Raw genomic sequence first — 27,067 nt, forward strand, 5'->3', positions numbered from 1 at the left:
ATTTTGGGTTGTGATCAAATATTGTACAAAGTAATTATAATTTATAATTTACAGAGTATAATATATTATTTTTTAAGGCTTGATAGGTTGGTATGTTCAAAAAACAAATATAATTTGGTTTGTATTATGGTAACAAGCCAGCTTGGAATAATTTACAAATGCATAGTTGATAAAGCTTGATTTGGCCTTTCATTTATACCCTAGCTGTTATCAAGGATTCCTTATATATACATGGAGCTTTGGATATGATCCAATGATAACAGAAGTTAATTAATCGAGATAGTTCAGTTAAAGTTAATTAGAACAAAATTGACTAACCGAAACTTAGTTGAATGATTTAAAATTTTTTTATTCCTAAAACTGGATCTGATTATGCTGACCCAATTGAAACACAAATAATTGGGGAAAACAAGGTTTGGTTATATCGAGCATCCGTCATAAAAATCCCAATGGGCCTGAATAGAAGCGCAGCCATTAAATTACAAGGCTATTACTTAGCAACTAATAGCTAATTTTCATTTGAGTGATAAATTTTTTCGCAATCATTTTCTTCTACCAGTGATTCATGGCATAAGTGAGTTTTATTTTGAATTTTTTTTTTCTCTTCACTATTATTTAGACCTCACTTATGCCATGAGTCACTGGTAGGAGAAAATGTTTTCTCTAAATTTTTACATATAAATGAGAACAATTTACTGTTTTAAAGCTGCACGATCAAGATAGGGATGACCCCCAAACCGAATTTAAGGACTCAAAATAAATACATATAGTATAGCTCAAATCTTCTGTTCCTTCAGCAAAGACTCTTCAATTCACGGGAGTGCTCTAACTCTCAAAACCTGAAGAGTGAATACACACTTCCCAAATGCCGAAAAAATTGTAATTTACCGATAATTGCAATTTTCGCAAAACACTTTGTCAAACAATTTTTGTTTTTTATTTAATTGTTCTTAAAACTAAATTTTTTTCTGAAACAGAAATCAAACATGTCCTAAATCGCTGGGAAGGCTATCAATTCAGCGTATACAATTTTGTTTAAAACATTGAATACATAAAAAAAAAAAATTCAACATAATATGATAAACCCTATGAACGGTATAATTACTAATTAGGGATGCTGACACGTGAATTATAACATTGAACAAAAAGTGTGAGGAGGTGGTGGTGGTGGTAAGCTACGGGCTTCTTCTTCCGCCATCAATTGATCCTTCTAAAGAGTCTACAGCTAGATTTGAAGTCTCTACATTATGATTCATCTCTTTATACTAACAATTGGCTCCACCATTGACTCAAGTGTGAATTTTTAGAGAAAGTAGAACACACAAATCCGGCAACTTAATTAATAGTATGGTTTGTAATTTAACTAACAAAGATAGATTCTCATTAATTATGCTTATGTTAATATCTCCAAATATTTATCAAAAAAGCAAGCTTAGCCAAATCTTTATTAATCCCCACCATAATGCCATAATGCCACTATCCACTATAACTTCAACTCTTTCCTATGGAAGAGTTGAAAACGTATTGTACTATTGCTATAGATTAATTAGATATAAGAGAATGCTTACACAAATATAGTCCCCATCAAATGCCACCAACCACTATTTTTGTCAAATTGCAAATTGTGAGCAATTTCAATATATATATATATATATATGAGATAGGATCCTTTGACACCGGTGTCAAATTTTGAAATTTGACACCAAATCCCAACCGTTGATTTCCGCCTATCAACGATTATCATTTATTGGAATTAATAATTAATTAATAAGTGTAGTTCCCAATAAATGATAACCGTTGATTGGCGAAAATCAACGGTTGAGATTTGGTGTCAAATTTTAAAATTTGACACCGGTGTCAAAGGATCCTGCCCATATATATATATATATATATATAGAGATAGGATCAACTTACACCGGTGTAAGAATAATAAATCTTACACTAAAGCTTAACCGTTGATTTCCGTGCATCTAACGGTTGAGATTTATTAGGAATTGAAAATTAATTAAAGAGTGAGACCTAATAAATATTAACCGTTAGATGAAGAAAATCAATGGTTAAGATTTGGTGTAAGACTTCTTACTCTTACACTGGTGTAAGATGATCTTGCCTCATATATATATAGGGTTAAGATCATTTTACACCAGTGTAAGTTACACTTCCAATCTTGTCCGCTGATCCTACTTATATCTTAGGGTTCAAATTTTTTAGTGATGTGAGCCATTGGATACAAGTGGATTAGTGGTCAAGATTGAGTGTAAGACTTTTAACTCTTAGACCGGTGTAAGAATATCCTGCCCCATATATATATATATATATATATATATATATATATATATATATATATATATATACACACATATATATACACACACACACGAAAAATCCAAAATTCAGTCACTGGACTATCCAGTGAGTGTATTGTGACTATGGTGTTCTTCCAGGAGAACATAGTTATAATATTTTTTGCACTATATTCTCGCGAGAGAATACAGTGCACTGGACCAAAATTACATCCAGTCGCTTGATATATATATATATATTTGAACATTAACAGTGATTTTTGATATTTCTAAATTGTAAATAAGTAGTAATTTTCATTTTCTCTATAATGTCAGCGTCATGGAAGACGGCAACAATCATCCATCCATTTTAATCGCAATAAATATAAAACTATTTGTAAGACAAAAAAACCGAATAAACAGGTTTTTGAAGAATTCTTAGTTGCGCATGCCTTTAATTGATATAATTTCTTTCTCTGTTTCTCTCTTTCTTTAAATTTTTACAAAAGAGTTAATGAACTAGCTAGTGGAGAATCATAATTAATTATGAACACGCTAATATTTATTGCCTTGTGAACTTTCCACCACTATAATTAATTATTTTGAGTTTCTTATCGATAACATGGCTTTATACCAAATAGTTGAGTGGAGCATGTGGACTCCTTATTTTAAGCAGATCCACTTTTATTATAAAAAAAGAGTGAAAATAAATAAAAAGAAAGAAAAGAAGTTTTTCAATTGAAATGTGTAAACAATTTGTCCTCCTATTACCATGTTATCAAAATATTATCACCACAATATTGTCATTGCTGATTGGCACCCAAAGTCATCCTCAATTTCTTATGTTTCTCACATCTTTCGACTTTTCATATTTAAGAGATCTGAACTAAAAAAAAAACCACCTTGACCTAAACAATAAATTTATGTTACCCCGAAATATAAAAACTCAGAAGAAATTGAATGATCAGCAAACAATAAAAACTGAACGAATAAATTTATTGTATGTTTGGCACATGAAGTGAAATGATACTAATTTTACAATCAGAATAGAATAGAATTATTAATTTTTAATCTACAATTTGGTAATTCGAAAGGATGACTATTTTTAAAAAAATATACTATAATCCTGTTAAAATTATAGATAGAATACAGTCATAAAAGAAAGGAGGGGATTATAAATGTCCAAGGCCAGCACGCCCAAACAATTCACGGGAGTGTGCTCTAACTCTCAAAACCTGGAGTAAAAGCACACTTCCCAAATACCCAAAAAATTGTTAGATACCGATAACTACAAGTAGATTACAACATTCAACAAAAAGGCAAACAAAAGTAAATAATAAGAAGGATAATAGTGAATTATATTGGGCACCAAGGAAGGGTACAGATGATACAAAAACGAAAAGCAAGGATACACGTCGGTAGAAAAACTAGAAAATGCATCATTAAATGCAATTACAAAGAGTAATCCACAAAACACAAAAACAACACGTAGGTACACTGATCCCCACAATTCCTGTAAAGAACCTTGAGGTCACCACCCCAAAAGCTAGCTCAAGGGGTGAGAGTGCCCAAGGCCTTATAAAGGCCATATTAGTTGCTCATCCAATCAATGTGGGATTATATATCTCAACACGCCCCCTCACGCAAGAGCCTTTTTAGGCTAGAAGTGTGGAAATTGCACAGGCCCATTATTGGTTTACCTTTTTGTGTTTTTTATTTATTTTAATTCCACTTTTTAAAGCGGGGGACGGAGAGGCTCTGATACCATGTAAAGAACCTTGGGATACATCACTCCAAAAGCTAGCTCAAGGGGTGAGAGTACCCAAGACCTTATAAAAGCCATATTAGTTGCCCATCCAATCAATGTGGGGTTATATATCTCAACATTGATTTGGATGGGCATATTAGTTATAAAGAAAAACTTATAAAGGCCATATTAGTTATCCAAGCTCTTAATAACGACGACCCTTCTCTTGCTTCCCCATTTATAAAAACTGAGAAGCAACAGACACAGAGTGCTTTGAAGGAGGGTGATTGGACGTGTCCCTTAATTAGAGGAGGGTAGAGGTGGTGGCAGGAAACTTGAGGCAGATTTAAAGTCTACATTGTAAATGGTGGAAGGAGGTGGTGGTACGTGGTAAGCTACGGGCTTCTTCTTCCGCCATCAATTGATCCTTCTAAAGAGTCTACAGCTAGATTTGAAGTCTCTACATTATGATTCATCTCTTTATACTAACAATTGGCTCCACCATTGCCTCAAGCGTGAATTTTTAGAGAAAGTAGAACACACAAATCTGGCAACTTAATGAATAGTGTAGTATGGTTTGTAATTTAACTAACAAAGATAGATTCTCATTAATTATGCTTATGTTAATAAAAGCAGGCTTAGCCAAATCTAATTAATCCCCACCACAATGCCACTATCCACTATAACTTCAACTCTTTCCTAAAACACATTGTACTATTGCAAAAGTAATTAGCTATAAGAGAATACTTACACAAATAGAGTCCCCACCACAATGCCACTAACCACTATTGTTTTCACTCAATGGGAGAACTTGCAAAGATTCTCGACTGCTTTCAAGTATCAGGAAAACGTGTCCTGCCTATTTTCTACTATTGAAATCAGAGAAAATTATTCAGAGCAGTTACTATTTTTTTTTTGTATTTTAATTTTATTTTTTAGGATGTCACCTCAAACACATGGATTGTTTGGGCCTGGTGACCTTATTAATTTGTCCAGTTTAACATATCTACCTCTAAGCTGTTCATCTAATTTAGGCTACGGGCCTGAATTGTAATTTTGGGCCTTTCACGCCCACAATAAAATAAGTAAAAAAAGATAAGCTTGCTAGTCTGAAAAATGTAGGTGGAGAATGCTCAGAAGGTTCAACCTAATCAAAAACATGATAGCTTGTGCCTGCAGAAAGATGGTCACCTTAAGCATAACCACTTTGTTTTTTGTTTACTTTATTATGGATGGAGGGCAGAGGAAATGTGAAAAACATAAACAAACACCTTCTCTGCAGAGATATCATCAAAGACATTGACAGCACCACCAGCATAGAAGATGGTAAGCTGGGGGGAAGGCGCAGATGGTTTCACACTGTTACTTCAAAATAAGATATGTTAAGAGACATAGAAGAGGAACAAGTTTGTGCACTACAATGGTAAGTTTTCAAGCATAAAAATAAATTTACCACGATTCGGTCATTCCAGAAACAGCACCAATGGTGGGAAGAATTGAATGAGGCGTTTCACATCATCATGAGGACAAGTCACATCATTCATATCATGTTGTGCAGGATACGGAGCCAGCGAAAAATGAAGTTCATAAACCAGAAGAACTACAATTAATATTATAAACATAATCAGGTTTTTATAGTTTTTTAAAGGAAAAAAAGTAGTCCTCTTAAACTACAGAGTTGACTTAAAATTAGAGTAACAATCAGAACACACTGGAGGCATCCGAACTGTTAAATGTGCATAAACAAGTTATCTTCAACTTTCTTTGATTTAAAGCCTAAATAACACTAAATGTAGTGCTAACTTGTCAATTTTGACTAAATACAGAGAGGAAACGTAGTATCAAACCAGTGGTTCACCAGCAGGGCGTTTTTGACTAGAGTCAAATGCATCTTGACTTAAAATAGTCAAAAACCCAGTAGATGTTATGGGATCAGAGACCATATTTTAGTCTTATCATCTTGAGATACCTTGAAAGACATCAGATTTGGAAGAGCAGAGACTTTGTTCGAGAAGGGCCATTGCGCAACCGAACCCTTCGTGAACTGAAGCCTACACATACCCAAAGGGACCATCAACAAAATTGGCATCTACTAACCTACTTGAACATCTATCTACGTGTCTTTGATTAGGAGCATACCCAGATCAACAAAATTGGTTAGAATGCACTAATGATATGTCATCTCACAAACCCCCTAAGGGCACTAATGATTATGATTCCTCCACCCTTGCACAAATCAAAATTGGGAGACATGGCTAACTCAAGGTCACACCATCCTCGCACGTGAGTGGCACACGAGCGTCCCCTCAGCAACGTGTGCAAAGACGAACGGAATACGGGAAACATTTTGCCACGTCAGGAAATGGATATGGAAAAATCACAAACATACTGCCATCCCATGTGACTAAATCTGATGCGTCTGCTACATCGCCGTATAAACATTCTCATGCGTCTGCTACATCCTCTACTTTCTCTTTAAAATTATCTCTCAAGCTCTTTAGTAAATAACTTTCTACTCATTTCCTATTTAATTTTTTTACTGTACTTATTAATTGCAAACCGTGTAAGATAATATAGTGTAATGCATCATATTAATCCTATAGGGAAGTATAATGTATTGTATTAATTTAATTAAGAGTAAGCATTAATTACTAAAATAATAATCAGTTACTGTAAATAATAAATAAATAAATAAGAATTTAATTATTATAATATTTATTTAGTGTGTAAATTAATCTGTGTGACTTACGTGTTAAGTGTAATTAATTGATAATTTAATATTTAATTTTCAATGTATATTATTGACCAGTAATGTAACAATTAATTAATATATGTAATTAATACTGTAAAGTACATAAATAATGTATAATTAGTATAGGAACTAATTTAATTATTTTATTTATTAATTAGTATTGTGATTAATTTATTACCATTTGAGAATTAGAAATATGGCATTCCCTCCTAGGTCTTTCATTGATTCTTCCGTTGGATCTCATCTCTTCACCAGTCACCTTTATAATCCTTGCGAAGTCGGATTAACCTTGGCCCAATTGAGACCATTTTCCTAACATGACAAACACATTTTCACTTATGTATGAAACAATGCATATGATATTTACCAAAAAGAAAAAAGAAAAAAAAGAAAAAATGCATATGATTGCTTGATCAATGTCAAACGAGATGCATCACATGATCATTTGCACATATGGAATAAAATTCATATGTACCTTAGGAAGATTGGTTTCCTACATGTGGGCCCATCTTTAGAACCATGAGGTGTGCATAATTAATTTATCATTACACGTGTTTTATATTTTGTTTCAAAATCATTATGCTTTGACCTTTGTCGAGCGATTGCGACTGAAGACGCAATTGTTTCATATGCCATAGGGTGAGGTGAATTACTTTGGAGGATGTATAATATAATTTGTTGGGTTTTTTCATAGATGGTGAATCGGTTATAAACAAGATTGGCAGGCAACAGACAGTTGGATAGTTCACTCCTCAATCTGCATATCATTACACAAAGTACCATGTTGAAATGATACAATGACGCAAATTATATAATCAGTTCTAATGATACTAAGTCCACAAATGGATATATGTTCGCACTTGGAGGGGAGGGGTTTCAATTCCTTGTAAATAATCCAAGCAAATGCGTATTACTAGATCAAGTATGAAAGAAAATTTTATTGCTTTGCATAAAGCCGGTGGAGAATAGTTTCATAATTTCCTTGAAGATATTATGAGTTGGCTGAAACCAATGCCTAATGTGTACATCTATTGTGATGGTAAGACACAATCAGAATAGCAAAGAATATGATATATAACGGTAAATCTCGACATATATGTCAGATATATATATATATTGTTATATAGTTACTCTTTAGTGAAATTATTGTCATTGCGGAATTTGAAACCAAAATTAAAATAAAGAATTCCCTAAAAGGGATCCACAAAATTGCTTTAAAAAATGAAAATTATAAAATAATTTTGTCAAGGTAGAATGCAAAACTGAATGCCGCCCATGGAAAAATAATTTTGGAACCATATAAAACATGTAAAATACATACAGTGACGCCCCCAAACGATGAAATAGCCTTCCAAGTCATCTAGCTATATCCGCAATCGCATAGCAGAATACATATAATCAGTGCGTGCAACATGTGAATGTGATTGGTCAACCTTATTCTCATGGATACTGATATTTTTTGTAGCGGGTCGACCCAGTAAAACTGAACCAACTAAGGTGGCTTAAGCAATGACGAGCCTAAGAGGATCAGGCTGGTAGGCCCAAACACCTGGAGACCCAGAAGCATCATCACACCTTCCTCTATCAGTTTATCTCATCTTATCCATTTCCTTGGTGGTGTTTGGTACAAGTTTTTTGAGAGGATGCCTAGGTTTCTTAAAGTGGTATTATGTGTTGTCCATGTTTGGTAGGAGAGAATACAAAATTTGTCTACCTATCTTAGTTGCCTAGCCTTTTAACATTGTGTGGAAAAAGTGACAAAAAATAGCATGCAAGATACCTACTTCTCATGTGGTATTCCATTTGCTCTGTAAATTTTTTTCTAACCATACAACTTTTTTTATATTTTCTTACCAAACTCATTTTCCAACCATTTTCCTATCAATTATATTTCCCTAGTATTCAAAAAATTTCTCCTCAACCAAACACCTCGTAATTGCATTTTACTTTTTTATTTTTAGTTTCAACTCAATTGTAAAAGCTTGAAAGGATTTATACACGCAATATCTGACTTATCAATATTCTCGAGCCAATCCAATGTACTCTTTGTTTTTACATGAAGAATTTTGAATAGCAAAATTCATTGAAGTTAGCCTAAGTAAGAAATTTAAAAAAAAAAAAACACTTAGGGGGCGTTTGGTTGAGGAATTTTTTTTGAAATAGTAAGGAAATGTAATAGATAGAGAAATGATTGGAAAGATAGATAAAGTGAGATAGGTAGAAAAATGTAAAAAAAAGTTGTTTGGTGAGGAAAATTTTTACTGGAAATTTATGTAAATTTATGAAATCAACAATGCATTAAAAGCCAGATAACCGGTTTTCCGAAAAATTCCACCTTCAAATTAAGTTTCTAAACAATGCGGATATCTATGTTTCTCATAAATCCATACAAATTGGATAGATGGGTTTTTGGTGAAAATACGTTGAAACAAACATGGTGTTTCTAAAAGCCATACTTGAGAAACATAGATATCCGCTGAAAAGCTCCCAACCAAACACCACCTTAGAATTTATTTTTAAAAAAACACTTAAAAAGATGGAATTAAAAGGGATGTACCTTGTGTGATCACTGGAAAGTCTGGCAATGGAGAAATGATAGATTGCACGGTTTATTTGTCCCTCCTACTAATTCTAGGTTGTAGCTAATCTAGAATTTAACGGTTAAGGTGGATAACGCATTCAAATTTGTGATTGGACAATCTTTAGCTAGGAGATCAGTTGCAGTGGATACTGTTTGGCAGTTTCCAGTGATTGGGTTCGTCAAGATCTACACAAATGGTGCTGTACGTGGTAATCCTGGTCTTGTAACGTGTGATGGGGGTAATTAGAGATTTGCAAGGGAGATGGCTAGGGGATTTTGCTTTGAGATTGGGTATCTACAATTCTTTTAAAGTGAAGTTATGGAGGGGTGCTACATGGGCTTGATTGACTTGGAATATTGGACATCGCAGTATTATAATTGAAAGTGATTCAGCTTATGTGATTAATGTGCTCACCAATCAGGATGTAGCAGTTCGTGAGGGATATCTATAAAGAGAATAATGCTTGTGCGAATTGAATGACAAATTATACCTTGAATAACGATGGTGATATGCATTATTTTTTCAGTGAAGAGCCTCATTCAAGCATCAACTTACTGCAGTGGGTAGGCCCAGGGTTTTGGTGGTCCAATAGTTGGGTTTGTGTTTGATGTTCTGTTTGTTTTGTTTTTTCATTTTTTTTAGGGGGCTCTAGCCCTTTTGTCTACCAAAAAAAGAGAGGATGTACATGATATTTTCATTTGTACTACTTTTAAAATACAAACTACACAATAAAATTATAAACTGAATGATAAAAATTACAGATCACGTAATAAAAGGTTTATAACTTCCGTGAGTTTCTAACTTTTATTAAATTATAATTTTTACAATTCTATTTTATTTATTTATTTTTTAGTATGCAACTTGAATGGCTTAGTATACAACATTTGAAAGCCACTAGTTTTGGTCTAGTGGTGAGGGGTTTGCCAGTTGATGAAGGAAGGCATCTCACCAAGGCCTTAGCGCATGCTGCCCACATGAGCACAGAAAAAGGGAATTCCTTATTTCTTATTAATTGTAATGGGACCCTATTGCAGAAAATATATATCTCTTTTTTCAATGGCCTCGGTTTTCACATTCTTGACTTTCAAAAAAGAGTTAGAAGGATTCTCGGCAGCTCAGAAATAAGGTCAGGGAATTAGTTGGTACTAGAAATGTTAGAAAAAGTGAACGAAAAGAGTAATAAGAAGTGAAAAGGACAGAGATACTTCCCAACCAGAAAGCAAAATTACCACTGATGGTATACTTAGTGTAAGCGAGCTCTAATATCACATCTTTGGAATAAAATCCAGTTAGAAAAGTTGCTCCAATACCCAACCAAAGAGCCACTGCGGTACCAATCAAAAAGACGGTTGTTGCTACTGGACGGCGAAATGGGTTTTGAAATTTATTAACATTTTCCAAAAAGGGTACTGTTAATAATCCCGCGGGTACCGAAACCATTAAAAGTCTTGGGGGTATCCGTATTTATAGAAGCTTTCATCTTCGTGCTTATTCTAATTGTTGGTTCAGTTTATGCATGGCGAAAGGATAGATTAGGGGTGTCAAAACGAGTTGACATAACATGAATTTGAGACGACACAAATACATGCAACACGTACACGACATAAATTTTTATTCGTGTCAAAATCTTCAACATGAACACGACACGAATTTTTTGCAGGTTGACACAACACAACTCGAATAATACTCAAACTATGAGTCAAAACAGTAATTGACAAAAAATTTAAAAAAAATGGGTCAAAATTTAAAAAAAATAAAATAAAAAAGTACGGGTCAACATGAATTTGACACGACGGGAATATTTTGCGGGTTATTTTTTCCAATACGAACACGACACATACTTTTTTGCTGATCAACCTGAACATGAATTTTTATGTCGTGTTGTGGGTCGACCTGCGTGTCATAACCTATTTTGACACCCCTATGAATCGGGAATAGAACCAATGGGCGATGCTTGGTTACAATTTCGAATCCGTTATTATATGTTTGTAGAGAGCCTATTTTTTTTTTTAGTATTTATTAGTATTCGTAACAGGGGCTTTTGCTCATGGAGCTATCTTTTTTATTAGAGATTATAATCCATAACAGAATGAAGATAATGTATTGGCAAGAATGTTAGACCACAAAGAAGCGATCATATCCCACATAGAATTCAACGGAAATAAATATGATAAATTCATGTCAAATTGAATTTTGTTGTATGGAAAAAAAAAAAAAGAAGGTATACAACATTCACCATTTGACAGAAATTCCGTAATTTCAAAAAATAGTAAAATAGAGTATCAAAGTGAACGTTATAAGGAAACATTAAAATTTGAGTCTAAGGAAAGGGATTTTACTTTGGTACTATCTTTAAAGAACAGACACCCTACCGAAATTTTTATAAGTTATAAGTTTTATGTTAAATATTACAACTTAAGTAATAAAAGTTACAAATTACAAAATTACAAAAATTTATTATTTATTTTTATAAATTTATAATTCTCAATAAAGATAGTACGATATTCAATTATTTAGAAAGAGCTCCAATTTTTAGAAAGAGTATGAAGCGAATTCTGGAAAAAAAATTGGTCTTTTTCTGTTTTCTCAATGAAGATAGTACAATATTCAATTATTTATAATTCTCAACGAATGTGTCTTGGTATATATTTATTGGTCTTTTATGCTTTCTCTCTTCCGTTAAAATTAGAAAGAGAGACAAAGAAAAAATATTGTGGAGAAGAGAAAATAGAAAAAAATCAATGGATATGCATCAAAACACAGTAATTTAACTTAAAATGACACAAAGTTGTGTACTTTAACCTGACAATTTCCTCTTAATTAAATCATAAATAATAATCAATATTTAGCAAATAGAATCATAATAACAATATTATTATTTTAAAAATTACTATTAAATTGATGACTCAAATAATAATTAATTTTGTGAATTTTTCACTAAAGTGACCCATAATAATTTGAATGTCTACAACATGCTATATGAAAGAATGCAACATGCTATATGAAAGACTACAACATGCTATTTGAATGCAATCCATCTTTTTAATCTCTTGTGGTTGCTCAACTACTTACTACCTTATTATTTGAATTTCATCCATATTTTTAATCTCGCTTCGTTGCTCATATGTTATCCTATTCTCTATCTTTCTTTTTATGGCTTGACCTTATTTTCCTTGCTTAATTAATCTTATAGAAATAATCATTTATGACAAATATTCTCTTTTTATTATATATTGGGACATGATACGTTTACAAATTTTTCTGAATTTTTTTACAAATTACACTATTTTCTCCCGGGAGAACATAGTGTAGTTTCTAAAAGTTTGTATTCTCCCGGGAGAATATAGTGTAGTTTGTAAGAGTTTATAAACAAAAATGTTTTGTAAATATAACCTGCCACTTATATATTAGCCTCCTTAATTACGTTTGATAGTTAGAGGATACCATTATCACTACATAGTATAAAGAGAGTCAAATGAAAATACCTTCACCACAACTAATGGGAGCAAATTTTCTAGATAGTGAAGTTGAAAATGGATTTTACTTCTATCAGCATCTTGGGGAACAACTTCAAGCTTTTTAATATCCAAAACCTTAATTTGCTGCATATCAACCAAAATTTTGGATATTGCAAGCATAAAAGGAAGAGAAAGTCATAATTACCAGAGAAACTCTACCTCTGGCTTCAATTTTATTTTTTTTTAGTTTGCAAAATTGACTCTTTTACAGTATTAGCAACTATATTGAGATGTGCATCTTGGATTCTTTCCATGTCAAGCGTTATAACAGCTGATCGTAATCTTGGAGACAACAATTTTAGTCTTTGCAACCTGTATCAATTGGCACACAGTGACAATGTTTGAGATCATACAAATCAAGATTAGATCAGAAGATGGGTGCTTCAGGACAGGTGCTCAACAAAAGGACAAAAAAGTAGTTTAGGCGTTACTTGGAGAGGACCAAGGCAACTCAAACAAACAACAATAAAGTTGGGTAAATATTCTAAGCTGGCGTTTGGTTGACAATTTTTTTTTTTGAATAGTAGAGAAATGTAATAGATAGAGAAATGATTGGAAAGATGGATAAAGTGAGATAGGTAGAAAAATGTAAAAAAAAGTTGTTTGGTAGGGAAAAATTTTACTGGGAAAATTAGGTAAATTTTAGGAAATGTATGTTTGGTTGGAAGTGAGATATAGATGGAAAAACAATCTTAAATTACTAAAATAACCCTTATCTTAAATTATAAAAAAAAACCCCACACACTGGGAGCTTCGATTCGTGATGATGGCTTCTTCTTTGGTTGGTCCACTTCAACTTGCTTCACAGAATGGTTACAGAGTGTGGGAGGATCCATCTTTCATCAAGTTTATCTTTTGCAATTGAAAGTAAACGCTGAGACGATTACTTGTTTTGATTAAATTGTCTCTTGCGCTAATATGATACAACTGTTTCCCCTTTCGTTTATGTTTCTTCCGTATTTTTTGCTTTGATGTTTTCTCAAAGAATCAAGTGATGATGTTATGGCAACAACTTCATGGCAGGGAGTATTTGCTTGCTGGTGGTGATCATGAACAAACCGAGGAGATGAACAGCAAAAACTGACGAAGCACACAAACAGAGGAGATGAACAGCAAAAATCGAGTATCTGTGTTTTTACAAAATCCCATGGACGAAAACGGTTTTCAAACAGTACCAAAACCTATGATTTTGAGGAAAATTTAGAAACCTATGCATTTTGGATCACCAGCTTTTTGTGTGAATCCCTCTCAACCAAACATTGCTATCCTAGAATCCTTCTCTCAGAAACCTATACAAATTTGGGAAAGACCCCATCCAAACACCACCTAAGTGTCAAACAATATTCTAAGGCATCTTTTATTTTTTTGGGAGGAAATTGGGGTGGAATTTTCTATTTTTCAGAGAATTATTCTTTTATTTTTTTAAAAATTTAAAAAAAAAAAATTCTTGGGCAACACAATTATTCCTGCCACTAAATATGTATTAATAAATGAAATTTTATTGATCCGGCACTCTAGTATGTTATAGTCGTTATCCTATGAGACAAACTGTATGTACATACTCAAGTCTATATAAGATGGGTACAAGTACAACAATCTGATTAACAGATGGGTACAAGTACAACAATCTGATTAACATCGGAGATTGGTACTATAACAGAAACGGATTTTACTCCGCCACAAAACTTTTCGATGCAGTTCTCAAATATGACTTAGAAATTGGCCACATTGTTCTTTTTGCGTGATTTAAGGTCGGTTCTGAAAACAGATGGAATAACCGCCATTGAATTTCTGGAATAAAAAAAAAAGAAAATGTAGAATGAGGTAAAAGCTGGCCATGTTATTTTTTGGAATGAGGTAAAAGCTGACCATGGTACGAGCAGCTCAAAATAAGTGAGCTAATACCACGTCTCAATTCAAAACTTTAAGATTTTAAGTTTATGGTCTTTTGTACTTATATATATGGTCATCACTTGGTCTATGTCTAGCCAATGTGGTACTTCTTTACAGCTCATACTTAAATACTTCCAACATTTTTAACTACACACCCTTTTTGATAACTGCATAATTTTTTTCTTTTTTAGGTGGTGGTGAAAGGTTATCGTTATATGTCTATGACATAAAAAAAAAAAATCATGCAACATGAAATTAAATAAATTCATATTTTTTATAAATAAAAAGGAATTTGTTTATTAAAATGCTTTGGTAAGAAGTCAGAAGTCAGAAGTCATCCAGATTGTTGCTGGAGCCTGGAGTTATCATGAAGTCGGAGTTCATGTATCAAATAACTTTGATATATATATTTTTTAAAGTTTTAATTTTCTTCTTTAAAAAAAAAATTGTACATGAACCCTCACCTCTATCAAGGGGGTTATATTACAGTGTCAATCCAATTATAGCCCTTCTTTAATGTGTGACTGAAAACAAAATATAATATATATTATCGATCTATCACATATTAAAAGCATACATGAAATCTATCACATATTAATATTCATCGATGGTGACATGGCATACTGCATTTATTACAATTATTATGCTCATTACCAATATTATGCCCCTTAAATTTGAGCATAATAATATTATTGTGAAATTTAAAATTAATATACTCATCACCAATACATGATTTTTCACAGTATGTGATTCGATTTCAATTTTACAATAAAAAAAGTCATTAACCAGCTTTTCTTTAATTGCACAAATTATTATAATTGTAATAACAACGCATATTGCTGCAAAGAAGTTATTAGGATCAAAATCTACTGAATGAGCATTAAAGTTGCCATCTTGCAAGACCAAAATCTCCAATCTTTATGGAATGACATGTAGTTATTAGGATCATCTAATCTCCACTGAATTAATACTCAAGCAAATTTCAGAAGCTCAACATTGAGATTGGCCAAACTCTAAAATGAAAACGCAAAAATAAATAAACTTTAATTCTATACAGACCATGGGCTCGAAGTCATGAGTGAGGAGAATGTTGTTAATTTATTGTACAAAACTATCAAGGGTGCACTTGCATGGACACAATAACGGCTGTAAAATTAGAGACTTATATTTTCATTTGCATGAATGTAAGTGGTATCCAAAGCTTTCTTACTATATCAAAATTAACGCAACATTTGTCACTAGGTAAATAAATAGGGCTCTCAAGAAGAATTTTGAGATGGGCAACAGGTTTCTCAGTACTTGTTCTTTTCTGATTCTTATTGCCTTCCCATTTACCTGGCATCTTTTTAGTTACCATACTGCTATAGGACCACATCATATTATGTTGTCCGTAGGAAGCATTGAGCAAATACATATATTCAACTATAATACAACTCTACAATGCAGAGCCATGCAGCTTCAATCAATCTTAGCATGGAAAAAATTAGTAAATGGTGATGTTGAGTTATATAAAACCATTAATGTAGTCTCACCCAACAGCTTAAGCTTTTGGGTTGAATTGGTTCTTTACATGGTATCAGAGCCTCGTGTCCCGAGTTTGATCCTCGCCGCCTCCCACTTTCTTTCAAGTGGAATTTCTTTGTTCGCATAGGTAGGTGGGCATGTGCATTGTCCACCCTTCAAGCCCAGTGGGCTCTCGTGTGAGGGGGCGTGTTGAGTTATATAAAACCATTAATGTAGTCTCACCCAACAGCTTAAGCTTTTGGGTTGAATTGGTTCTTTACAGGTGAATTACTAGCCACAAATTGATGACTGATCAAATCAAGGTCTAAAGGCCCACTGAGTTAACTAGTTCAACCACTCAAATTATACTAAGTATTTAATCAGACAGGATACGATTTTTCTGGAGTGTAAATATCAGTATTCTCATATGAAGAATGCATCATGCTTGAAAGGTATCTATATTAAATACAGGCATGTTTTATCAGTCAACTGAACATAACAACCGGGATTCATATCATGCACCACCCTTAAACTCTGAAGCCATCAAGTGCAACGCATAGACTATTTTTCAAAAATTACAAGGCTTTTGCCATAAATTTGAAAGGGACAAGCATGCAAACAAAGTAATAATATATCATTTTTATCAGTAAAAATAAATAAATAATAGAAAGGGTACATAACATTATTACATACAGTATTTGGGAAGAGGAGAGACTATGGGCTCGAAGCTCAAGCAAGTTGTTATTGTACAGTTTACAGGCCTAATAATCAATAATATTGCAATAAAAATAATTTCCCTAGTTAGGCTGCCTTGTAGTTAGTCATAAACTGCAAGAGAAAAACAAATACATTGGAGGAAAAGAGGCAAACTGTGAGGCTCTATCTGCTTCCAAGTAACACGGCAAACATATTCTCAGTATTGCTTAATTGATGTAGATTTGAAATGTGCTCCACTTGAAGGAAGCAGTATTAATAAACCAGATTAGAATTGATGTAGATTAGAATTGGTGAACTACTCTCTTAACTGCTTGAGGCAGATTTGAAGTCTACATTGGAAGTGGGGGTAGGAGGTGGTGGTGGTAAGCTACGGGCTTCTTCTTCCGCCATCAATTCCTTCTAAAGAGTCTACAACTAGATTTGAAGTCTACATTATGCTTCATCTCTTTATACTAATAATTGGCTCCACCATTGCCTCAAAGTGCAAATTTCTAGAGAAAGTAGAACACAAAAATCCGGAATCTTAAAAGAGTATGATTTGTAACTTAACTAACAAAGATAGATTCTCATTAAGTATGCTTATGTAAATATCTCCAAAGGTTTACCAAAAGAGCAAGCTTAGACAAATCTAATCCCCACCACAATGCCACTATCCACCATAACTTCAACTCTTTCCTACCGAAGAGTTGAAAACATATTGTACTATTGTAAAAGTAATTAGCTATAGGATAATACTTACACAAATATTGTCCCCACCATAATGCCACCAACCACTATTGTTTTCACTCAATAGTAATGGTTACTGTTATTTGGACTTGATTAATATGAAAATTAGTGTGTTTACTGTTGTGGGATTTTATTTTTATTATGTTTGTATCGACTGATGTAATGATTTATAGGCTGGGTAATTTATGTTTGAAGTCCATAAATCATTAATGATTTATGTTTGCAGTGTTTTATTACGGGCCAATAAGTTTATTAATGATTCGGGTCTTATGCTTTAAGCCCAAAATTAAATTGTTGTATATTTGTAATAAATCAAAGCTCAAATTTGAAATTAACATATATTTATCCGGTTGAACCGTTGACTTGGCATCCGAGTTGATAATCAAGTCGAATTTTATAACACTTGAAAGAGTTAACTTGTGCCAGATCATCATTGGTGTGTATACGTGGAATCCAACGACTATGATTAATGTGAAATGCATGTTATGACATGCAGCATAATCATACTACATTAAACTAACATGAGACACATTCACCAATTTATTGATTATTTAATTAATTGTATTCCAAGTCACTTAGATTTAGTATAGAGGGAAAAAAATTTAAGATTTTTTTCTTTTTTGTAAGTTAAGATTTTTTTTTTTAGGCTCGAACACAAGATAAGGAAACAAACTCCTTAATTACCACTTGAATCAATAGTGGTACATTAAACAAATATTTGGATCTGTATTATCATATCAACCAATAAGCATCTGTCTTAAAAAAAATTTAAATTTAGATAAAATATAAGAAATAAATGAAAAATATTTTTAAAATTTTAAAATTATAAAAGGTAAAAATAATTTATTTTAATAAAGTTCAAATTTAAGTTTAAAAATAAGTTAAAAACGACATGTATATTTAATTACCAACCAAAAATAGATATATATTTATTTAATAATTTAATATCAAGTAAAGGTGAATTATATTTATACATGCTTTATCTTTACAAATATTTCAACCATGTTTAAATTTGATTTTTGTTAGGTAGAAGTGAACTAAAAAATGCAAATATAATTTAAATAGCATACATTGTTTATTTGTTTGTTTTAGAAAAAAACTAGTTTTATTCAATTAATTTTAATTTTTTTAAATTAAGCTAATTTAATTCAAGTCACGTAATATATATATTTTTCATTACTAAATTTATAATTTTATTATAAATAGTTTTAATTTCTCACATACTTTTCTTACTCTTTATGCATCAACTCCTCCCCAATTAGATGTTATTTTATGCATGATTAAATGACTTTTTTTCTTATCTTGTATTTCATCTAATGGGCTGAGCTATTTTGGCCCATGATTATGGACTTGAAAAATAAACAGTGGGCCGAGATCAATCACTGCCATCAATAACTATAATAATATCCTATCTACTCCTTTTGCGCAACTATTAGATCACGACGTGGTACTAATTTTTTTCTGAATAGGTGTGTTAAATCAAATTTTTGGTCCTAATTAGTGACGTTAATTTTCTATTTGGTCCCTTCATAAATACTTTTTTTCAAATTGATCCACATAGCCTTCATAAATATTAATATATGCTAAAATATCTGTATCCCCAAAAATTTATCAAATATTAAATGTCTTAAATTAGTATTTTTAAAAAGCTTAAATATATGTAAAAAAAAAAAAAAACTTAATAAGACTCGTTGTCTAAGCCACCGTATCGTATGTATGAACAGCAGCTCTTGCACGATTTTTTTTTTTTTCCTGCTAGTATGCTACAAGAGACTCATATTACCCTTTTATAATACTCTACTTTCTCTATAGTCTCTCTTTAAAATTATCTCTCAAGCTCTATAGTAAATAAGTTTCTACTCTTTCCCTATTTAATTTTGTTGTTGTACATATTAATTGTAAACCGTGTAAGATAATATAGTGTAATATATCATACTAATCCTATATAATATAGTGTTAGCTAAGGGTTTGGTTCATATCCTTCAAGGATATGGATTCGAACCCCTCTGATTAATACGAGGACTTTGTTAATGGATGATATGTAATTTCTTCTATAAATCCTGAAAGAGGTTAGGAGTCTTTCCTGAGATAATAATGTCTAACTCCACTTAAACTTTAAATAATAATAAATTACTGTAAATAATAAACAATTAATTAAGAATTTAATTATTAAAATATTTATTTAGTGTGTAAATTAATCTGTGTGAGTTATGTGTTAAGTGTAATTAATTATAATTTAATAATTAACTGTCAATGTATAATATTAATTAGCAATGCATCAATTAATTAATATATGTAATTAATATTGTAATGTACATAAATAATGTATAATTAGTATAGAAACTAATTTAATTTATTTATTAATTAGTATTGTGATTAATTTTGTAACATCCTCTATGTCTTGTTTTTTCATGTGGTAATTGAAACTCTCTACAACTGCCACCAAATTTGGAGCTGTGACAATTTGAAAAAAAATTCCATCACCATAGCATTCCAAAAACTATTTGGGGAACTGTGGCAGCATGCTCAAAGTTCGCACGACGATGCCCCCAATGATGAAATAGTTTTCCAAATGATCCAGCTATACGTGCAATCAATCAAGGAAGCACGACACTTTAAAAAATAGGGAGTGCCGTGTCCGACACGTTTTGATATGATGTTTGACACACAGTCAACATACCCGACACGTTGATCATTTTGACACGCGAATCTGACTGTGTTCGACACGGTCAAATGACATTTTTGTAAAAAAATTACTTTTTTAAAAGTTATTTTTTAAATTTTTTTTTTAAACAAATTAAGATATATTAATAAAGTTTTCACCTAATCATATCAATTTTATTTTTTTGTCTTTTTTTTCCTTAAGTAGATAAGAGATCATCTTAGCATCGTTTTTGTCAATTCCTATTACGTTCTTGTTGTATCTCTTTCTCTCTGATCTCTCTCTAATATGATTTGATCTCTCTATCTAATATTATCTCTCTCTGTGTCTCTCTCTCTCACACACCTTTATAACCTGTTGATATGTATTATTAATTTAGTTTCATTTTTTTGTTAAATTATTGAATATTAAATGAAATATACGCTATATAAATTAAAAATATTATTTAATATTAAAACGTGTCCTAACGTGTCAATTTTTTTTTTTTTTAGAATTAAGTGTTAGAGTGTCGTGTCACGTGTCATATCATTGCTACGTAGCAATCAATGCGTGCAACATGTGAAATTGTGAATGTGATTGGTTAACGCTATCCTCGTGGATAATGATATTTTTTATAGTGGGTTGCCCTAGCAAAAGTGAACCAACTATAGTGGCCCAAGCAATGATGAGCGTAAGAGGATCAGGCTGGTAGGCCTAAACAACTGGAGACCCAACAACAACATCACACCTTCTTGCCTTCGTCTCTCATGTTATATTTATATTATTTTATATAAGATAACTAAATTTTTTACATACATAAAAGATGGGTGGATCTCACTTCTTCTTTTTTGTTCTCTCCTCTTACTTATGGATCTCATTTGTAATCTTATTTCTATAACATAAGATAACTATTTTTTTACAAAATAAGAAAAGTATCTCTCTTCTTTAATTGCATTTTACTTTATTATTTTTAATTCAACTCAATTGTTACAGCTTGGAAGGATTTTTTTTATTTTGCTCTTTGAGTCGTTCCTCTTAATATTTCCACAAGCATCAATTCTTTATGCTGATTATGAAACTAATCTCGTGTTAGGGCTTAGTCACATTTAAAGCTTCTCGCCCCTCCTAAAAATATATTTGATGAGAATACACGAAATATTTGACGTATCAATATTCTCGAGCCAATCCAATGTACTCTTTGTTTTAACTTGGAAAATTTTAAATAGAAAATTCATTGAAGTTAGCCTAAGTAAGAAATTTTAAAAAAACACTTAAAATGATGGAATTAAAAGGGATGTAACTGGATATTTTCATTTTTACTATAAAAATAAAAAAATACAAACTACATAAGAAAATTGTAAACTGAATGATAAAAATTACAGACCATATAATGAAAAGCTTATAACTTCCGTGAGTTTCTATTTTTATTTTTTTTTATGTTCTAGTATGCAACTTGAATTACTTAGTAAACAGCATTTGAACATTTGACAAAAAATCTGTAATTTCAAAAAAAGATAGTAAAATAGAGTATCAAAGTGAACCTTATAAGGAAACCTTAAAATTTGAGTTTAAGGAAAGGGATTTACTCTGGTAGTCTCTTGTTGCTACTCACGGCAAGTGCACCAATCGTACAAGTAATACAATGATTGAATAAGAGATCGTTCCCACGAGGATTACGGTTCAAGCACTAATTCACTATCGCAAACTTAGTTGGACAATCGAAATTGTATTTGAAAACAAAATTTGAATTTGAAATTTAAAATATTAAAACTGATTACTCGCAAGAATTTAAAAGTTGAATTAACTGATTTAAAAGAACGTAGCTAGGGGTTCGATTTTCTTTAATCTCTTTATTACGGTTGAATTCCTTCTTAATGTTAATCATCCTTAGTATCAATCTAATCAATTCTTTCGCATGTAATTAGGGCTCAATCCCTTGTTACCCTAAACCTTCACGATCTTGGAAGAACCCTAGTTCCCCGGTTATTCCCCAAAAACGTGAGCATTAAGTTCAAGAATCTTAAAGATTACGCAAACCCTGTGTCTATCCCTAGAATCATAAAGCGTACGATGAATTATCAGATAAGGATCACACACCAACATTCCTATTGTCATGCATTTACCTATGATCATTATATAAGATTCAAGCCTATATAAAGCATTAAAAACAGATAATTTCATTCATGATATAAAGGAAAATTAACATACAAATTGTTCAACACGTAATAAATTGATTAAATTCCATCTAACCCTAACTACTTAAAGAACTAGCCAGACATAACAATATCAAGAAAAAAAGACAATATAAAAGCTCCCCCAAACTCCATAGATGATTGGTGGATCTTCAATATCCCCAGTGCAAACTTGATGTTGATCCGTCTCTGTCGCTCACGAACATGAACCGATGAATCTTCCGCGTTCCCTCTGCCTCCAAGCACCAATGACTCTCTTAGAATATGAAAAGTTATTTAATTCTGACCCAAATGTGTTTTTAAGGGTAAAGAATTCGTGCCCTAGTTGGAGACTTCAAAATGGGCCTAAGTTGGGTTTCTGGGGCGCTTAAGCTTGCTTCATCGCACTTAAGCCCCCTGGAACGGTGATTGCTGGATTCGCACTGCGCGCTTAAGCGCGCTAGAGGGCGCTTAAGCGCGCTCCTTGACTTGGAACTTTCTTCTGGCAGCGCGCTTTAGCCCTGAGTTGGGGGCTTAAGCGCCCATAGGCAGAGGCTATTTACGGTTTTAGGGTGCTTAAGCTTCGAAATGGGGGCTTAAGCTTCTTCTTCTAACAACTTGATAAGATCTTCAATCTTCTTATTTTGACCTTGATCCATCATCTCTTGATCCATCATCTTTTCTAGTTGTGATCTTTATCTATCCATTTGTCAACAAATCCCTTAAAAATAGCAAAGATAATTCATTTAATTAACATTCAGATAATGTTCATGATTATCATATTAAAACCCTAGTTTTTGACTTGTTCAACTTGATAATTCATATTAATTTAGTCTATAAAACAAAATAAACTAAAGGTTTATCAAACAATTCCCAGATTTGAACATTGTTGTCCTCAGCAATTAAATAGAATAAAACTATGGGAAATGTTTGGAGATAGCTAATCATGCTTAATGAATAACAAACAGAAAACTGATCAATAATGAGATATCAAAGTATTCAAGTTTAATAGCAATTATACATCGAGTTCAAGCATACATTCACAACTCATCAGTCATAAAATCATAACATAAGTTCTCAAAATAAAGAGTAGTATAATTCAAATCCACAACACCCTCTCACTGGGATTTCTATTTATTCACTCACACTCAAGTGTCTGAGGGTATGTGTTTCACTCTTACTTTACTGCATTAACACTACCATAAGCTTATTTATATTCTCATTCTCCACAGTCTTACTGGTATACAAAGTATATCAAGAGGTCTTTGTTAAGGTTGTAACGTGGCTTAGTTAAAAAGGAAGGAATTATCTGGGTAAGTGGCTTAAGATTACTGATCAGAATTCAATTTTAAAGAGGAACCAACATAACTGTTCAACATAAGCATAAAATTCTTTGTTTGTTTTTTCTTCTTTTCTTCTTTCACTTACTCATATAATTATGAGTCTTTTCTTTCTTTCCCTCTTTCCTTTTTCCTTTTCTGTTTTTGTACAGATACAGTTCAACCTTTTTCTTTACATTTTCTTTTTCCACCACTTTGTGGCAATTTCCTCTTTTCACATTTTCTTCCACATACGAGAGTTTGAATTTTCTCTCTTGTTCCAATCATATCCAGTTCCTCATTTAAATGTGAAAATTAATTAGTTCAGGTGAGGATGTGTGTGAAATGGCTATTCATAATATACTGTCAATGAATAAACATGCCTAGGCTCAAAGGGGCTTAATCTAACAATAAACATCAGGGTGGTTATTTGACTATCTAGCTTTTAGAAAGAACTGTCTCTATCATTTCAACAATTGTATATCACAGACCATTTCAAAGAGAAACAAAACAAGTTCTAGAGTGATTCAAACAACAAAGTTCACACCAAAAATAATAATTTCTGTTTAGGCTCTAAAGCTTACGGCTAAAGGTGTGAGACTTATTTTTCACTCTCTATTTGATCACTTTAGTTATTCTTCTCTTATTCCAGTGAACTATGAAGCATGCTTGACTAACGCTCATTTATGTATGAAAATAAGTTTACATCATCATACTCTTAATCTCAACTATCAAACAGTTTCATGTAATCATTCACTGTGCATACACATCAAGCATAATGGAAAATTCAAAAAAATTCACCATTTTAAAATTTCACTAATATTTAGTGATTAAGGATGGATGGGGTCTTAAAACTACTTTGAAAACTTTAAATTTTAAAGTAAACTAATATACTATACTTGAAAACTTAAAAGCAAACTTATACTTAATAGTTTCTAAAATAAACTAATACGAAATACTTATAGAAAAAAAAAAGGATAATATGAAATAATAATATTGAGAAACTCCCCTGAATCACTGCATTTGTAATTTGGATATTTCTGTGTAATCGGTGTAATCATGAGTTTCTCCTTCCGACCATGTGAAGTTTGTGGTCTGATGAATTGTATGGTACCCATTCCCAAATTTAAATCTTGTTGTCCTCAGCAATAAATTTAAATCTAAAAGAATCCTTAGCAAGAAATCAGAAAAAATTGATACTGTACTTTGCACACATGTCACAGATAAAGAAACTACGTCAGCATGTCATATATCCAAAAATATATCATAGTCAGGATAAGTCTCAATATACATCCCATGAACTAAACTAACAGCAAAAACATCAAAATAAAACTGAACAAAATATAAAAGTCTACAAATTGATATGAGGAATCAATCCTCCTCCACATCAGTAGTGGGTGTATCATCGTCCTCTGCTGCATCCTAATCATCTCCAACTGTGGCATCAGCAGCATCAACATCATCAGTATATATGTCAGTAGCATCATGTTTGCAAAGTCAGTGCAATTTCCACAAAACAATTCCCAGATTTATATTCAGATGCAATCTGAAAATAATAATGAGTATATGGAACTGAAATACTTTAACAGCATGCATAATGTCAATGATGAGTGCGCTTAAGCGCAGTAATGCATGCTTAAGCGCGCTGAGGTAGTGAGGAATGGAATAAATTTTATTTAGCGCGCTTAAGCCCCGTCCTGGGCGCTTAAGCGTGTTCTGCGAATGGAACTTTTTAGTTGTGGAGCGCGCTTAAGCTTCCTGAATCAAGCTTAAGCGCGGAGAGGCAGTGACAAATGCCCAAACAAATTCAATCCTGAATTTTTTTTTTTCCAAGGTATTATTATGACAATTTTTGACACAAAACGAAAATTAATCAGAATTGCATACCTGTGTGCTTTATTCCCATATATACCTGAAAATCCATCTCAGAAAAGTTGATCATCAGCCTCAATGTTTTTGTTTTTATTTTTTATGTAACCTAAGACTTAAATAAACTAAACTAGAATTAAAATTGAAAACTAAACTAAATTAACTAAAATACTTAAACTTAAAATACTGAAAGCTAAAATATTGAAAAGCAAAAAAAAAAAAAAAACTATTGGGTTGCCTCCCACAAGCGCTTGTTTTACGTCACGAGCTTAACGTACCTGATTTACTTTCATGGTGGCTCAAAGCATGAGCTTAGTGATGACCAAGCTCCATCATTCAGAAATGGTGTCCTCCCATTGTAATTTTGTGCATATGAGTGAGATGCAGTAGGCTCAATAGCATTGAATTTGGTGTTTACGTGCTTTCCCTTGCTCCTGAGCTTCTCCATTTTAACCTTTGGCTTACTTTCTTGAGAAGAATTCTCTTTGTGCTCTTCTTCTCTTTTCTTCTCACTAATATAGTAGACTTGATCTTCTGTTTGAGTTATAGGTGAATGGACTTCTTTATCAAAGAACTTGAAAATTTCCTACTCCCCGTCTACCCGTAAGATCAACTCGCTTTTCGATACATCAATCAACGCTCCTGAGGTTGCCAAGAAAGGTCTTCCGAAGATCATAGGAACAGTAGCATTTTCCTGTATATCAAGGATGACAAAATCAACAGGAATGATGAATTTGTCAACCTTTACCAGTATGTCCTCAATGATGCCATAAGCTTGCTTTGTAGAGCGGTCAGCCAATTACACTATTGTCTTGGTTGGCCTTACTTCAGTGATCCCTAGTTTCTTCATCATAAATAGTGGCATCACGTTGATGCTGGCACCTGGCACCGAGATCACATAGAACATTTTTCACTTCCACATTGCCTATGTTCCATGGAATGCTGAATCTTCCTGGATCTTTAAGCTTTGAAGGCAGCTTTTTCTGGATAATGGCACTGCATTCCTCTGTCAGAGTCACCGTCTCACATTCCTGTAGCTTACGCTTTCTTGATAGAAGATCTTTCATGAACTTTGCGTAATTGGGCATGTTCTCTAAGGCTTCAGTAAACGGGATATTGATTTGCAGCATCTTGAAAATGTCAAGGAACTTGGAATACTGTTGCTTTTTAATTTCTTCTCTGTACCTTTGTGGATATGCAGTAGCGGACCCAGGAAATTATACGACGGGGGGAAAAAATTTATATTACTATTATGAAAAGGCAATACGAAAATTTATATTACTATTATGAAAAGGCAATGCCAGTTTTGGTTGGATGATTGCACTAAGAATACAAAAATACCTATTA

General features: G+C 32.5%; 1 pseudogene; it reads right to left on the reverse strand.

Annotated features, from left to right (window-relative positions):
• Positions 1-5,305: 5,305 nt before the first annotated feature.
• LOC133290837 (uncharacterized) lies at positions 5,306-6,282 on the reverse strand (annotated as a pseudogene).
• Positions 6,283-27,067: the final 20,785 nt, after the last annotated feature.

Source organism: Gastrolobium bilobum, unplaced genomic scaffold (assembly GCF_033153095.1).
Source record: "Gastrolobium bilobum isolate Gb01-03AN ecotype WA unplaced genomic scaffold, APGP_CSIRO_Gbil_v1 utg966, whole genome shotgun sequence".
Classification (NCBI taxonomy): domain Eukaryota; kingdom Viridiplantae; phylum Streptophyta; class Magnoliopsida; order Fabales; family Fabaceae; genus Gastrolobium; species Gastrolobium bilobum.